The sequence below is a fragment of the Jaculus jaculus genome, chromosome 4 (assembly GCF_020740685.1).
Source record: "Jaculus jaculus isolate mJacJac1 chromosome 4, mJacJac1.mat.Y.cur, whole genome shotgun sequence".
NCBI classification, from domain to species: domain Eukaryota; kingdom Metazoa; phylum Chordata; class Mammalia; order Rodentia; family Dipodidae; genus Jaculus; species Jaculus jaculus.
Window position 1 is genome coordinate 132,133,862 of NC_059105.1, and position 15,355 is coordinate 132,149,216.

At 42.9% G+C, this 15,355-nt stretch overlaps 2 pseudogenes; both read left to right on the top strand.

Annotated features, from left to right (window-relative positions):
- The first annotated feature begins 6,967 nt into the window (after nt 1–6,967).
- LOC123460259 lies at nt 6,968–7,414 on the top strand (annotated as a pseudogene).
- Nucleotides 7,415–12,056: 4,642 nt separating this feature from the next.
- On the top strand, nt 12,057–14,587 carry LOC101596057 (annotated as a pseudogene).
- The last annotated feature ends 768 nt before the right edge of the window (nt 14,588–15,355 follow it).

Consider the following 15,355-nt stretch of genomic DNA (forward strand, 5'->3'; position numbering starts at 1 on the left):
AATGGAAAAAGCCCTATAAAGCCCCCCACCTGAAAACTCAGGTTGGTTGTGCTCCTCTCTTGATAGTAGGCCCTGAAAGCTCATGATTTCCCCAAATAAAAGCCTTCATCTTTGCCTCAGAGTGGTTTATGTGGCCTTGGCCATTCCCAAACTTTATAAGATGCATGTGCCATTTTGTACATCTAGCTTTATGTGGGTACTAGGGAATTGAACCCAGACCAACAAGCATGTTTAACCTCAAAGACACCTCCCAGCCCAGATTTTTCTTTTGTAAATTAAGTTTTAGGGATGAGAGAAGAGTAAGAATTACAGTAAAACAAAGATTACAAACATTCTGGCCCTGAATAAACACAGTTTATTCATTGTTTCTAACATCCTTGTTTGAGATATCTTTAGGAAAATACACATTATCTCTGCAGAAAATTTTGGCTTTACTAGTTGTGTTGAAGTTTTTGTTGTTGTTGTTGTTGTTGTTTTGAGGTAGGGTCTCACTCTAGCCCAGGCTAACCTGGAATTCACTATATAATCTCAGGGTGGCCTCAAACTCACAGTGATCCTCCTACCATGGCCTCCCCAGTGCTAGGATTAAAGGTGTGTGCCACCACGCCCAGCTCTGTGTTGAAGTTTTCTTAACTTTCAGCAAGAAAGGCAAACTAGACCTCAGTGTGAAGATTCTTTCCCTCCCCATGTTCTGTGCTCTTGGGAGACAGAGCTGTGATAGAGGAAGGGAGAGAGGGAAAGAGGAGGAGGAGAGGGCTACTTAAGAGAGCCTGGTGAGGCACACAACCTAACAGGTAAGGTTCTGGGACAGAGCCACAAGGATGGATGTAAGGACTCTCAGAGTCTTTTCTCAGTGGGCCACCATTCTAGGTCCAGGAGCAGGTATAAAGCCAAATTGTGTTACAATGGATTTTTTTTCTTTTTTTTTTGAGAATCTGAGAATGAAACTTGGACTACTTTTCAGAATATATCACAGGGGTAGTCCAGAGAGCATAGAGAGAATGAGACCCACCATGAGTCCCACTAGAAGGCAAATGATTCCCTGAAGGACTCCTTGGAGGGCATTAGACCTCCAGATGTGTCAGGAATGAGACTTGATTCACTGCACTGACTTGACTGAGCTACCCTCTAAATTGGGACAACCCCCCCAAGAATAGAAACCTCTGCACTCCCGGAGGCAAAGCTGGATTTCACAACAGAGCCAAACTCATCTCATTGGTCAGGTCAGGATGACCTCAAAGGGATACTCACAAACTGAATTTAACCACAAATCAGTGGTGGGAAAGAGGAACTCACTACCCTGAAGAAAGGGGACAACTGGTTGCCTATAGGTCTCATAGATCTGAATTCTGGCCCAGAAAGGAAACTGCAGGTGCAAACCCTGTCAGCCCCAGGTCCTGCTCCCTCCAGGTCTGAAGTGTGGCACTAAGTGCCAGGCTGGGAAAGGAAGTGATGAGAGAGGAACAATGGAGTTCTCACAATATGTATGGAATCACCCTGGGTGAGCTATCATTGGCCTTGTGCCACACAGTGAGAATAAGGGAGGCCCTCACAATAAAGAAAATAAGCCCCTTATCCTTACCCTTACCCTTACAAAGGGGCCAAAAGGAACTCCTTACCTCTCAGGGAAGCTCAGCTAGCCAATGGAAGCACCAGAGTGAAGAGAGGCCAAGGGACACAAGGGGAGAATTCACCACACAGGCTACTAAAATGTACATGAATGACAAGCCCAAGGAATGAAAAGAAAAGTATTTATTGGACCAGAATTGTTATAAAACTTTTCTTTAGGGCTAGAGAGATGGCTTAGCGGTTAAGGCACTTGCCTGTGAAGCCTACAAACACAGGTTCAATTCCCTAGTACCCATATAAAGGTAGCAATACACAAGGTGGCACATGCATCTGGAGTTCATTTGCTAGAGGCTCTGGTGCAACCATTCTCTCTCTTTCTCCCAAATAAATAAAATATAATTAAAAAGTTTTTTAAAACTTTTAAATAAAACCTTTAATAAAGAATAAGCACAGAGCTAGACATGGTGCCGCACATTTTTAATTCCAGCACTTGGGAGAAAGAGGAAGGAAGATCGCTGTACCAGTCAGGTTCACATTACTGGCAGAAATCACCTGACCAAAAGCAGCTTGTGATGAAAAAAAAGAGTTTATTTTGGCTTACAGACTCAAGGGGAAGCTCCAAAATGGTAGGGAAAAATGATGGTATGAGCAGAGGGTGGACATCACCCCTGGCCAACATCAAGTGGACAATAGCAACAGGAGAGTGTGCCAAACACTGACAAGGGGAAACTGGTTATAACACCCATAAGCCCGCCCCCAATGATACACTTCCTCCAGGAGGCGTTAATCCCTAAATCTCCATCAGCTGGGAACCTAGTATTCAGAACACCTAAGTTTATGTGGGACACTTGAATCCAACCACCACAATCACCAAGAGTTTGAGGCCACCCTGAATCTACACGGTGAATTCCAGGTCAACCTGAGCTAGAGTGAGACCTTACGTCAAAAAAAAAAAAAAAAAAAAAGAAGAGGAGGAGGAGAAACACGGGACTGGAGAGATGGCTTAGTGGTTAAAGTGCTTGTCTGCAAAGCCAAAGAACCCAGGTTCAGTTCCCCAGGACTCATGTAAACCAGAGGCATAAGGTGGCACATATGTCTGGAGTTTGTTTGCAGTGGCTGGAGGTCCTGGTGTGCCCATTCTCTCTCTCTCTCTCTGTCTCTTTCCTTCTTCCTCAAAAATTATATATATATATATATATATATATATATATATTTTACCAAAAGCAATCTACACATTTAATGCAATACCCATCACAATTCCAATGGCATTCTTCATGGAAATAGAAAAAAACAATCCAAAAATTCATTTAGAATCACAAAAATCTCAAATATCTAAAACAATACTGAGCAACAAAAATAAGGCTGGTGGTATCACCATACCTGATTTTAACCTATACCACAGAGCCATAGTAACAAAAACAGCATGGTACTGGCACAAAAGCAGAGATGTAGATCAATGGAACAGAATAGAGGACCCAGATGTAAGTCAGGGTAGCTATAGCCACCTGATATTCGATAAAAATGCCAAAAATACTCATTGGAGAAAAGACAGCCTCTTCAGCAAACGTGCTGGGAAAACTGGATATATATATCTGTAGAAGGATGAAAGCAGATTCTTCTCTCTCTCTCCATGCACAAGAATTAAGTCCAAATGGATTAAAGACCTTAACATCAGACCTGAAACTCTGAAACTGCTAGAGGAAAAAGTAGGGGAAACCCTTCAACATATTGGTCTTGGCAAAGACTTTCTGAATACAACTCCAATTGCTCAGGCAATAAAACCACAGATTAACCCCTGGGACCTGATGAAATTACAAAGATTTTGTATGGCAAAGGACACTGTAAATAAAGCAAAGAGGCAACCTACAGAATGGGGGGAAAAAAAGATCTTTGCCAGCTATACATCTGATAGAGGATTAATAACTAGGATATACAAAGAACGCAAAAAATTAAATAATAAGAAATCAAGGGCTGGAGAGATGGCTTAGTGGTTAAGCGCTTGCCTGTGAAGCCTAAGGACCCCGGTTCGAGGCTCGGTTCCCCAGGTCCCACGTTAGCCAGATGCACAAGGGGGCGCACGCATCTGGAGTTTGTTTGCAGAGGCTGGAAGCCCTGGCGCACCCATTCTCTCTCTCTCCCTCTATCTGTCTTTCTCTCTGTGTCTGTCGCTCTCAAATAAATAAATAAATAAATAAATAAAATTAAAAAAAAAAAAGAAATCAAACAAGCCAATTAAAAAATGGACTATGGAACTAAACAGAGAATTCTCAAGAAATACAGATGGCATATAAGCATCTGAAAAAATGTTCTACAACCCTAGTCATCTGGGAAATGCAGATTAAAACTACATTGAGATTCCATCTCACTCCTGTCAGAGTGGCTACCATGATGAAAACAAATGATCATAAATGCTGGTGGGGATGTGGAAAAAGAGGAACCCTTCTACACTGTTGGTGGAAATGCAATCTGGTCCAGCCATTGTGGAAATCAGTGTGGAGGTTCCTAAGACAGCTAAAGATTGATCTACCATATGACCCAGCTATAGCACTCCTAGGTATATATCCTAAAGACTCATCTCATTACCTTAGAGACACTTGCTCAACCATGTTTATTGCTACTCAACTCATAATAGCCTAGATGTCCCTCAACTGATGAGTGGGTAATGAAGATATGGCATAGAGGACAGAAACACAACATGTGGGTTGTGAGAGAGCAGGGACAGAAGAGGAGAGGGAGAGAGAGAGTGAGAGAAGGGAGAGAGAAAGAGAGAAGGGAGAGAAAGCCCCTGAGAAGAAATGGGTCATTTATAGCAGTTAAGAGAAGTTGCCTTGCCTTGCCCTCTTTACCATTTGTGTGGGGTCATATTTGAATAGTTCAAGAGGGGAGAGCTCACTAACTTGATGAAGTAAATCTTATAACATCACTTGTCCTTTCTGAGACTAGCTGTTTGGGTTGACATTCCAGGAGCCATTAGGAGTTAGGCAGTAATTGTTTATTGTATAAAGTCTCACAAGTAAGTAGGTCAGGACCCAAGCAGTTCAGATCTGACAATTAGAGAGTGTGGAATTTTGCTGTTTGTTTTCGGCCCTTTTATTTTATTTTTAAAAAACTTTTTTGTTCATTTTTATTTATTTATTTGAGAGTGACAGAGAGAGAAAGAAGCAGAGAGAGAGAGAGAGAGAGAGAGAGAGAGAATGGGCATGCCAGGGCCTCCAGCCACTGCAAACAAACTCCAGATGTGTGCGCCCCCTTGTGCATCTGGCTAACGTGGGTCCTGGGGAATCAAGCCTCGAACCAGGGTTCTTAGGCTTCACAGGCAAGCGCTTAACAGTTAAACCATCTCTCCAGCCCGGCCCTTTTATTTTTGGTCTTTTTGTCTCTACCTATAAATTTCCCATGTTCGGACCAGGGAGATGGCTTAGCAGTTACAGCATTTGCCTGAAAAGCCTAAGAACCCAGGTTCAATTCCTCAGGACCCACATAAGCCAGATGCACAAGGGGACACGTGTCTGGAGTTCATATGCAGTGTCTAGAGGCCCTGGTGTGCCCATTCACTCTTTCTCTTTGTCTCTTTCCCTCTCATAAATAAATAAATAAATAAATTTTTTTTTAATTCCCATGCTCCAACTTTTATAACAGCTCTATTGAATGAATTATTTCATATAGTATGTTATTGAGTTACCAGGTACTTAGGTCCATAAACCCAATATTGCAAATTTTCTTACTTTTAAGTCCTTGTCTCATGGCCATGAAAAATTAGGAACACAAAAGATGAGGAGTGAGGAAAGCAAAAGAGATTTACTGAGAAAATAAAGTGTCAAGGAAGGCCTGTTTAGGATTTGGACTGGTATCCTAAGAAGGACAGAAAGGGAGAAAGTAAAGGTTATGTTTTCTGAGTTAACACTCCAAAAAGTGGGCAGGTTTAACTGTGAAGCAAGCAGCTACTCCAATGGGAGGGCTCCTGGGGAGGTATAAGTACAGTACCTCCTTAAGGGGAAAGGAGCAGCCTTACAGGGAGCAGAGGACACTGGAGACAGGGCACATGGCACACTCCCAGGATCAGGCAGGACAAAGGGAACAACAACACTGATACTGAGATAGACATTCCCTTTCCCACTGGCAAACAGGTAGGCCCAGCCCTGAACCTCACTGGGAGAGCAACTCCTCGTTCAAGAGATGGCGCCACAGACATGCCTACAAGTGTGACTTAGGAACTACATTTATAATATAATATTATACATCTATAATATAATATATTATATATTCGTTTCTTAAATTAGAGACCTCCACAGCCTTCATGGAGTGACTTAGGTAGGCCTTAGGTATGACCAGGAACAGGAGGTGGCTCGTGGAAACGAAAAAACAAAAAACAAAATAAAAACAAATGCCCTTGTGACAGACCTCCCAATTCCAGTAACAACCCAGGGCTCTCCCTCTGGCTTGGGTCAAGTGTGGCCAGCAAGCATTGCCTGAAGGATTGCCCAAGAAGAGGCAGGAAACTTCACCAACTAGCTCCCATGTGCAATGTACACCACTGAAAGACAAACTACCCATGGAGGCAAAGGGGTCTGGAGGAAATGAGCCCCTTTCTCAAACGGTCCAACAGGGCTGACAGGACCCAAGGTCCCCTCAGGAGGAAACTTTTAATTTCCTTCTGGACCCCAGAGTGACCATATCAGTGTTCCTTTGCAATCTGGGTCTCACTCCCAAAGTACAATCATAATAAAGTGCATATCAAGTCAATACTTTTCTTTTTCTAAATATTTTATTTAAGAGATAGATAAAGAGGCAGATAGAGAGAGGATGGGCATGCCAGGGTCTCTAGCCACTGCAAGGGAACTCCACACACATGCCACCTTGTGCATCCAGATTTATGTGGGTACTGGGAAATCGAACCTGGGTCTTTTGGCTTTTCCAGCAAGCGCCTTCACCGCTAAGACATCTCTCCAGCCCCGACCATGTTTTTCTTTTTTTTAAATATTTTTTGTTTACTTTTATTTATTTATTTGAGAGCGACAGAGAGAGAAAGAGGCAGAGAGCGAGAGAGAGAATGGGCATGCCAGGGCTTCCAGCCACTGCAAACGAACTCCAGATACGTGCACCCCCTTGTGTATCTGGCTAACGCGGGTCCTGGGGAATTGAGCCTCCAACCGGGGTTCTTAGGCTTCACAGGCAAGCACTTAACTGCTAAGCCAACTCTCCAGCCCCCGACCATGTTTTTCTTGAGGCCTGTCTCCTCCTTGGGGAACTTAGCCTTCCCACCTATTCTGGAAAGTTCCTGAAAGTCCCACTCCCCTTTTGAGATGAGAGCCATTGTCCCAGGTCTTAACCTCTCCTCAGTCCTACCAGTTGGTGTCTTGCTCTTCAGTAGAAGCCTATCGATCACGAGGTATGGGCAATGCAAGGGAGAGCTAAAGAACTGACATGTTACCTGGGCAGTTTGCTTCCAGCAGCGGCTGTGCGAAGCAGCACTCCAGGCAACACGTTCTACAAATTTAGTGGCTTCATGCAAAAATTGCCTAGAGCGTGGGCTTTGGAAGCCTAGTGCAGGCAGGAATTAAAGCCCATGGTTTGCACAGAAGCACCGCCTGTCATATTTACCACACCAAGTAAACTGATCACTTTGGCTGCATATGATTATGCTGGGGAAAACAAAGTTCCAGAGTTGCAGAAGTTTTCCCAGAAAGCCTGCCATGTGCCTATCCACCTGAAAGGAGAACTGCGTGACCAAATGCCTCAACCAGATAATCACAGCGCTGACTTGGGAGGGACCATCTAATGCCTGATTGCCCTCTGCAAGGCTTCCCAGCCCAAAAGCAAAGGACTGGTTTACTTTTTGGCATAAACTCTTTAAATCTTCACTTTTTATTGTTTCTGGATTTTTTTTCCCCTCTATTCTCAAGGTCCAATATGCTTTTACTGGTAAAAGACTTTTCAGACTTCAACCACCACTAAAAAGAGAAAAGCAGACTTCAGACTTCAAATGACCTTGGACTTCAAATGCTGACAAAGTGAAACGGTTCACTGTACATGTGTTTTCCCCACCATGTTTTATGATGTATAAAAATTTCAAAAATTAAGTAGTGAAAACTGAGAAAAATATGCTAAATAAAGCATAGACTTTAAAACAGCAAAAATAACAACAAAAAACCAACCAGGCATGATAACACATGCCTTTAATCCCAGCACTTGGGAGGCAGAGGCAGGAAGATTGCCATGAGTTCAAGGCCACCCTGAGACTACATAGTGAATTCCAGGTTAGTTTGGGCTACAGTGAGACCCTACCCAGAACCCCCTCATTCAAGAGATGGCGCCACAGACATGCCTACAAGTGTGGAGAGATGGCTTAGCGGTTAAGCGCTTGCCTGTGAAGCCCAAGGACCCCGGTTCGAGGCTCAACACCCAGGACCCACATTAGCCAGATGTATAAGGGGGCGCACGCATCTGGAGTTCGTCTGCAGTGGCTGGAGGACCTGCCGCGCCCATTCTCTCTCTCTCTCTCTCTCTACCTGCCTCTTTCTCTGTCTGTCACTCTCAAATAAATAAATAAAAATAATAAACAAAAAATTTTTTAAAAAGACAGTGAACAAATGGTGCCTATTAGGGCTGAAATGAGCTGTAACTTTGAATCTTCAACACTCTCCTCTCAAAATAGCTCTGGGATAGTAGACCCCAGGTACTTTGTTTACTAAGAGAAATTCTTTAATTTTTAAACTTGTTACAAGTTATACTCTTTATTTTGTTTTAGAGCAAGGTAGAGTCTTGCTGCAGCCCAGGCTGACCTGGATTTTACAATGTAGTCTCAGGGTAGCCTCAAACTCACAGCAATTCTCTTACCTCTGCCTCCAAAATGGTGGGATTAAAGGCGTCCACCACCACACCCAGCCACAAGTTACACTCTTTAAACAATATTAGAAAGGAAGGAGGAGTATCCCAGCAAGTTTTAGGAAGATAACTTGAGACCCACCAAAATAGTCTATATGAACCTTTTATAGTGGTGCACACCTTTAATCCCAGCACTGGGGAGACTGAGGTAGGAAGATCACCATGAACTGGAGACCACCCTGGACTACACAGTGAGTTCCAAGTCAGCCTGGGCTACCATGAGACTCTGCTTTAAAAAAATTAAATAATAAAAAGTCTATATTGCTAGTACTAAGACAATTGAGCATGACTCTCCTTTGAGCCTGTCTTCTGACTTCTTACTTTGTTTCAGTGGTTCTTGAATCTGGAGAAACCCACTTTTTTTTTTTTTTTTTTTTTGAGAAGGAGGGAGAGAATTGACATGCCAGGGCCTCAGCCATTGAAATACAACACCAGACACTTGCGCCACCTAGTGGGCATGTGCAACCTTGCATTTACCTCACTTTTGTGCATCTGTTTTACATGGGATCTGGAGAGTTGAACATAGGTCCTTGGGCTTTGCAGGCATGTGCCTTAACTGCTAAGCAATCTCTCCAACCCCCACATTTTTGGTATTTTTGCAAGGGGGGTTCGAGGTAGGGTCTCACTGTAGCCCAAGCTAACCTGGAATTCACTATGTAGTCTCAGGGTGGCCTTGAACTCATGGCAATCTTCCTGCCTCTGCCTCCCAAGTGCTGGGATTAAAGGCATGTGTTACCATGCCTGGTTGGCTTTTTGTTGTCGTTGTTTTGTTGTTATTTTTGCTGTTTTAAAGCCTATGCTTTATTTAGCATATTTTTCTCATTTTTCAATACTTAATTTTTGAAATTTTTATACATCATAAACCAACTGTTCCTGGATTTCATTTAAGAATCAAAACCACAAAACCTAGTTTTTGTTGTTGTTGCTTTGTTTTGCCTGGGTGGAAGTCTCTGAAAAGGGAACTCCTCAGGCTACTCAGAGAGGGGCAGATTGAGGCTGAGTAACTGGGAGTGCCTACCACCTCTGATAACCAGACCAAGGAAAGGGTGTACTGCCCTTACCTGGGCCTCATAAAGAAGTGTGCACCCAGAACTATGATGGCCATAGCCCCTGCCAACCTGTCACCTGACTATCAGGTTGCATGAAGGAGCTCCTGACTTCCAGGGGCTTCAGCTCAGCTACATTCCTGCTGTTGATGCTTCCTACTCACTTACCATCTGTTCACCCACCTGTTCACCCATCTGGACTGTCCATCCACCCATTAGTCTGGACCCAGTCCTGCACTTCACGTGCCTCCAGCCCTAGGTCACTAATTTACTTCTCTCTTAATTAATTTGCCTACTCTGAACATTTCAGGGGCACTTTCCATGTCACTTACCTGCATTTGCTTAGGTTGTTCTTAATTTTCTGTTTGATGTTTTATCAATACTTTTAAACAAGAACAGAAGAATTAAAACTATGAGTGTGAGCCTTACAAGGCTTTGACTTCTCTGATATGGCTTCACTGGCTATTTTCCATCTGGAGACATCAAATACTTGACCATACTAAGACCAGTTGACTATCAACCTGGTACCCAGTTCATTAGGCCCTAAACCTTCTAGTTTGTGGGTTTTGACTTGCTGAGTTGTGGCACATTAGGTATCACCTCAAATACCTGACACAGTTTATTGATTATATGAAATAGGAAGACATAGTGGTAAAAAGAAATTCCCCTTGAGAAATATGGTATATTTAAACATTTCATTTTAATTAACATATTTTTCAGAACAAAGATGTTTTTAGAGCCTTACATGGCCTCACCCATTAATTATTTGCTTTTATTATTGAGATCAGTCCTCTGACTGGAAACCACCACTTCACCTTACTGTCACAGTAATTAGTTATAATGACTTCTAATGGGCCACTGGGCTGGGTTCCTCCCCTGTTTGATAAAGGACCATAAGTCACCTCTTCTATTGTCCCAGTGCTCTATTATTGTACCACAAATTACCCTGAAGCTTATTGGCTTAAGGCAATTGTAATCACTGACCTGATGCCTTCTATCCATGGGTGGGGAATTTAGGAAGAGCTGCAGTGGGTGGTTCTGGCTTAGTGTCTGTATTAGTTCCTTTCCTCATATTATGACCAAATACCTGGCAAGAAGCAACTTAAAGGAGAAAGGATTTATTTGGGTTCACAGTGTGAAGTTACCATCCATCCTGGCAGGGAAGGTGTGACACTTGGAGCAACTCTTTACCTCCTCACATATTATGAGAATAGGAGCAGAGAGAGGATATACCTCAAGCCATACCCCACCCAGAGACCCACATTCTCCAGTTAAGCCCTCCCAACCAAACATTCCACAACCTTCTGGGGATTGTTAAACCACCAGCTGAGGATCAAGTAGCCTGCATGGAACCTTTTACATTCACATCATAACAAGGATCTGTCATGTAGGTACATTCCCACAAGGCAGTAAATGAAAGAGCTAGCACTGAAAGAGGTTGGGATGGCTGGGCATCTCTCTTCATGTCAGCATGGTGGTCTCTGGGTAGTAATGCCTCTTATACATACACAAAGCTGCATTGCAAGATCCAAAGAACCAGAGAGACTCTGTGCCACTTTTTATGACCTATCATAAAAGGAATGTAGCAGAGTCCACCATACTCTTCTGGCATGGAATTCACCTCCTCATGGGAGAATGATCAAGAAATTTGAGGCTGGAGAGATGACTTAGTGGTTAAGTTGCTTATCTGCAAAGCCTAAGAACTCATGTTCGACTCTCCTGATCCCACAAAAGCCAGACACACAAAGGAGGCAAGTGCAAGGTCACACATACCCACTAGGTGGCACAAGCTTCTAGGGTTCGATTTCAGTGGCTGAGGCCCTGGTGCATCATTCTCTCTCTCTCTCTCTCTCTCATGTGTGCTCTTGCTTTCATTCTCTCTCTAAAAAAAAAAAAAGAAGAAGAAGAAGAAGAAGGAAAACTGTCACCTGTACCGATGACAATCCCTTTGATCTGTGCAATAATTACTCTGGTAAAAACATTGTTTCTTTCTTCCCCTTACTACCTTGTTTGTTCCCCACCTCCATGACCCCAGTAAATGTTTACAAATCAAATGTCAGCTCTGAGTATTTTGTTTGGTACTTAAATGTTCTATTGATAGTTCTTACAGTAGACCAAAATATTTCCTGCTATTGTGTTTCACTGTACTTACTTCCTGTTTGGTTGACTTATTTCCTGTACTCTGTCAAAGGACTTGCTCAAAATTGTAAATGTTGAGCCGGGCATGGTGGCGCAGGCCTTTAATCCCAGCACTCGGGAGGCAGAGGTAGGAGAATCGCTGTGAGTTCGAGGCCACCCTGAGACTCCATAGTGAATTCCAGGTCAGCCTGGGCTAGAGTGAGACCGTACCTCAAAAAAAAAAAAAAGTTGTAAATGTCCATGACCTAGGCACTGTGTTCTATATCTGAATCTGCCCATGTCAGAGGATATACATAGTAACTGTTAAGCATAATGTAGGAAGTGAAAATTAAAATTCTGCCCTTTTTTTAGTAGTGGTGTTTTGGGGTTGTTTTAAGACAGCCTCACAAAATAGGTCTGGCTGAATTTAAACTCACTATGGAGGTAAGACTGGCCTTGCATTTGAAACAAACCTACTGTCTGTTTCTGGAGTGCTGGGATTACAGGCATATGCCGCCATGTCTAGCCTTAGACTGAGAGCCTGGCTCTCTTTTTTATATACAGCACAGAATCAGGCACAGGAAATTATGATTTTCCTTAATGCCTAGTGGTGACATATTGTCAGTCATGTCAGTGCTGGTGTGATTCCTTAGGCACGTGTTGAGTATCTACAATACTCAGGGGACTGTGCTGGCCATGCTAAGGAATGGGAGATAAATAAGACATGGTCAGTGCATTTCCTTTAAAAAGCAGATTTTTTTTTAACTTTTCCTCACAGAGATACAAAATATGTCAGCCTTAAAGAAGCCAGATGTGGTAGCACACACTTTAATTGCTGTGAGACACTACCTTGAAAAAGCCAAAACTAAGAAAGACATAGAGCCTATGAATGTATAATACATTAAACTTTATGTGTTGGAATATCATCAATTTTATTAATAAAAGTATGACCAAAACATTTTTTCAAATGCTTCTTATTGTTTTATAGCAGGTCATATTTTGAAATGCAACACGATTTAGTGGGAAAAGGCCCAAGGTAAGCATCTACAGGTCTGATATCAGCTCTTGTAGCAATTAACGAACTGTCTAGCCCAAGCACCTAAACCCTACAGTGTTCTGTATTTAACCACTTGTGAAATAAGAGTTGGACTAAAGGGAGCCAACATGGTGGCTCGTGCCTATAATCTCAGAACTTGAGAGGCTGGGGGTGGAAAACTGTCCCGAGTTCAAGGCCAGCCTAAACTATATAACAGGACATCTAAAAAAAAAAAAATTGGGGGCCGCCCGGTAAGCGCTCCCGCCGTCGCTCAGCGGCCGCCGGCGGGCCGCTGTGAGCTGCCGGGGCCCTGGGCGCGCCGGGCCGGCTCGGGGCTCGCCTGGTCGGCCAGCGAGGGGCGCCGCCGTGCGCGCCTGCCCCGAGCGCGGAGGAGCCGAGCGGGCCGGCCGCCTGCAGGACGCTCGAGGGAGGCGCGGCGGCGGCGGCGGAGGAGCAGCAGGTCGGACGGTTTCGATCGGGCTCCAGAACAAACGAGGCTCCTGAGTGCTCCGCCTGGTTCAGAGGATAAAATCCCCCAGCAGGACTCAGAGTCAGCAGTGGCCAAACCCCAGGTGGTGGCGGCTCCACTGCTGATGTCTACGCTGTCTGCGAACGCCCCCGAATTTTACCGGTCAGGTTACTCCTCTAATTACGCAGAATCCCACGAGGATGGTTGTGAGGATTATCCAACCCTATCAGACTATGTGCAGGAGTTCCTGAATCACCTCACAGAGCAGCCCGGCGGTTTTGAAGCCGAGATTGCACAGTTTGCAGAGACCCTGAATGCCTGGGGCACTGCCGAAGACGCCCTGCAAGAGCTTGTGGCGCTCGTCTGGCAGCAGGCCATGTCGATGCCAAATTTCTCGTACATGGAAGCTCGCCTGGGTAATTACCTGTCCCATCACCTGACAATTAGCCCACAAGAGTGGCAACTTCCGCCAGTTACTACTTCAGAGGTGTCGCACTGAATATGAAATTAAAGATCAGGCTGCAAAAGGCGACGAAGTGACTCCATGCATTTGTACTCTTACTGGGAGCGATAACTTTATCTTAACCTGGAGATCAAAGGAACAAATGGACCGGTAGCAAGAGCAGATATTCTTCAAGTTGGTTTACGAGAATTGCTGAATGCTCTCTTCTCTAACCCTATGGATGACAACTTAATTTGTGCAGTAAAATTACTGAAGTTGACAGAGTCAGTTTTAGAAGATACTTGGAAAGAAAAGGGAAAATCTGATATGCAAGAAATTATTCAGAGAATTGAAAATGTTGTCCTAGATGCAAACTGCAACAGAGATGTAAAACAGATGCTCTTGAAGCTTGTAGAACTCCGGTCAAGTAACTGGGGTAGAGTCCATGCAACTTCAACATACAGAGAAGCTACACCTATAAACGACCCTAACTACTTTATGAATGAACCGACATTTTACACGTCTGACCGTGTCCCTTTCACTGCGGCTGATCCAGATTACCAAGAGAAATACCAAGAGTTACTTTAAAGAGAGGACTTTTTTTTCCAGATTATGAAGAAAATGGAACAGATTTATCAGGAGCTGGTGATCCATACTTAGATGATATTGATGATGAGATGGACCCAGAGATTGAAGAAGTTTATGAAAAGTTTTGTTTGGAATCAGAGCGTAAGCAAAAACAGTGAAGTTAAATTTGAGTTTATCAGTTTTGTAAATGTTTAGGTATGGTGATTTAGCAGAACATGGGAAAGCAAGAAATGTGTTACACTTACACCAAATTAAGGATGTTGAGTTATGTTACTAATGTATGCACCTTTAATTTTGTTTAACACTATCTGCCAAAATAAACTTTATTCCCTATAACTTAAAATGTATATATATACAAAATAGTTTATTATGTACAGTTAATTCCATTGTTTTGGCTGCAATAAAGTCGATTTTAAAATAAATGTTGAAAGTAAGTTTTGCTAGCTGGTTAGGTGCTTATTGTTTAGTTTGTCCTTTTTTTGAGGGAAAAAGTCTTAGCCTGGAAATACCTATTAATGCAAAATTGTAGCATTCTTTTTAAATGTGACTATTATAGCTTTTATTTAATTTGACATTTATGTCTCAAATATTAATCACAATCATGAAAATCTTTAACACCAAAGTCTTAGAATATATCAAGAACTGAGTTACACATGTAGATGCTATTTGATACCAAGGGCTTTTAAACTGACAGTAGCAGGATGGGGTGGGTATTAGAACTCCAGCTAAGCAGCCAAGACTCTGCATTGGAGATTTGTTCCAGTTCAAGAATTGTTTTTTGTTTGTTTCACCTGACTAACTTTGTTACCCTCAGTCCTAGTATATTATTCTGCTTTATAAGCTTTCTCATTTTTACTTTGTAGCATGGGTTGCATTGACTTTTTTACTAGAGAATTTTACTAGATATTTGTCATTCAGGTTTTCATCTGCTTTATAATTCATATACCTTGAGGGTCACTTTTCTAATACTTTTCTATGATGCACCACCTCGGCCCTATTTAAGTAATATTTTTACCTACTGTCAAATCTTTTTTTCCAACTAAATAAAAGTAAAACTTATGTGTAAAAGGGTTGCTTGTAAATACGCATGTAAATAGTTGTTAATAAGCCATTGTCTTACACTTGGCGCATCTGTGTCTGCTTATACAGAGTTAGCTTCCTCACTTTTATACTTGTTTGTTCAGTCTGAATTAAAATTAGAC